We start from the raw sequence: 2,544 nt of genomic DNA, 5'->3' as shown, positions 1-2,544 counted from the left end.
CTTGGTAGGAATGTCTTTTTTGCATGCCATGTGCTGTCAGTAGCAAGGTATCAGATTTTCACCCATCTCTTGGGATCAGGATCCTTATGGAGAAAGATCTCAAAGGTGCAAAAACAGAGCTGAGGGCTTACACCCTTAGTATTTGGTGTGGATGCAGGATCCTTGATTTTTGATGTAAACATGCAGAAGCATAACCCTAATTTCTGCTGCATGCAAATGCCAAGTGTCATCAAAGTGCATGTTGAAAACACTCTCGGCATTGCCAAGCAGTATGTGACCTTGTCTGTATGACCTCAGATCGATTCTTACAGAGCAAAGTGTCCTCTTATTTACCATGAATGGAATGACCCTTTTAGATAAAACTTCGGGTAGGAAAGACTGAGGCATTCAGGTTGGTTTAAAAAAATTTAATGATATTTCAAAGTCCAGTTAAAGCCCTTTGATTATTCTAGAATTACAGACTCACTTCACAGAATTTAAATCAGGTTATAACTTCATTGCAATGGATGATTTAGATGCCATTTTCACTTTATTCTCTTTAAACATAAACGATTGTCCTCCAGTAAATGGATGGTGTGATTTTTGCTACACTTTATAGTGTTAAAACTCTATACAAATATTGTACTAAGTGTACAAAAATAAGTGCTTCATGCACATGCTTTTTAATACTGTTTCTTGCCCTTTTCTTTGACATCTTTCTGAACTTCATATAAATAGCTGAAAAAGAAGACTAAAGTTACTGAACATGGAAAGTGAGAAATGTCTTCTGCCAATGGTAGTAATGTTTTCTTAGAGAGACGTATTATTCATTGGCAGTTTTCTCAAACACAAAACACATAGACAGAAAAGAAAATACATGTAAAGCCACAATAACACTCTTGGTTATTTTGACCTCTGTGAATAGGGTTGTCATTTTCTGCAAATCAGAGTGTGCTGAACAGCAATCACAGAGGACCATAATACCTTTTGGATCACTCTAATGAACTACTTTATAAATAGAAATAGTCTAATAGTACCACAAACTATACAGCTTATATATGTTTGTTCCATTCCTAAGCAAAATCAAGTCAGCTGAAGTATAAGAATCCAAAACACTTGGCTCCTGCTTGTCAACACCTTGTCACAGACCATCGTAGTTGGTACAGCTACAGGGATACAGGAAAAAGTTCCACTTGAAACAGCAGAATGGCTCGCACAGTGCCACATTACATCATCTAGACCAGATGACAAATTTGGGGTCATATTTGTTGGAATTGATGGGCATCACCAACCCAGCCTGGATGAGTTCTGTACCCTGGTGGGGATGTCGCTCCCCTGATTTCAAGGAAGAAGCTTGTTACAGGTTGTAAATTCTCCTGGTTAACCTCCAAAATGGACTTTCGTGACCTAGGCTGAGCTGATTCAAGTCATCTTAGCCTGTGTAGTCTATAGGACTAAAACATACACTATAGTTATATAAGACCAGCTTTCTCCTGTATCTCTAGAGCATCGTTACTCCTTCCTCAGTCTGATGGCTAAAATAAAGGGATACTTCCCTCCTGCTGTAAACCAAGGGGCACTCTCAGCATCCTCAGAGCACATGCACACACTGGCCATCAGCAGCCGGTGCTCTCCAGAACGAGAGTTACGTGTACCATGTACTACTGATATACATGAATTACCCCAGCGAACGCTACTGATAAATTAACTTTCGCAAGAGTCATAGCAGCCAGCACCCTCACTTGCTGTGTAAAGCAGCAATATTAGCCAGGCAGGGCTCTTTCCATCCTGCTGAAAAGTTTACTTCTATATCATTTTGTTCCTGTAGAGGTGTCCATTGTTACTAGGTAATAACTGAACTCTTGTGGTCTAATTAAGAAAAGAATTGGCCTGAATATATAGGGCTTTTCTGATCAGCCTTAACAGTCCAAGAGGTTTTGGACTATTGCACTGAGTATGCCATTAGATGGGAGGTGTTAAAAAAGACATTGTTTGTGGTTTTGTGACTTGTAGGTATGGCTGAGAAGTAGCAAAGTGAGAGGCAAGACTTTGCTGAATACTAACGTCCTGCTTTAAAATACAATCAGCACTAAAAAGCATGTAGACTAGCTTAGTAGGTTGGGCAGACACATTTTTGATCAATAGCTTTTTTCATTGGCTGTTCTCTGCTTGTCTGGAGAAATTCTGGGGTCTGCCTGGCTAAAAACTTGGGGTGAATGGAAGAGAGCTCCTGCTGTTTTCAGCATGGGCTGTTGCTTGTAAACACAAACACAATGGTGTGTGTATGTATGTATGTACGTATACATATCTATATGTAAATATAGATAAATACATATACACACACCTTAGAACCACTCATTTTTGAGGATGAGATTTTGCTTTCTAGTGTGAAAATCTGATTTTGAGCCATTTATTTTTTTCATTTCTCCTTTCTCCCTAATGTCTGATATGAAACTAAAGAACTAAAAGAATGAAATGCCAACTAAAATCTAACTTTAGGCAACAGATTATTTTAAAATCATGAGGGTGTAAGAATTACCAGACAGATAATTTTTCTACCTGTGC

This window comes from Aythya ferina, assembly GCF_964211825.1.
Source record: "Aythya ferina genome assembly, chromosome: 7".
Classification (NCBI taxonomy): Eukaryota; Metazoa; Chordata; class Aves; order Anseriformes; family Anatidae; genus Aythya; species Aythya ferina.
Note: the sequence above shows the minus strand (reverse complement) of the source record.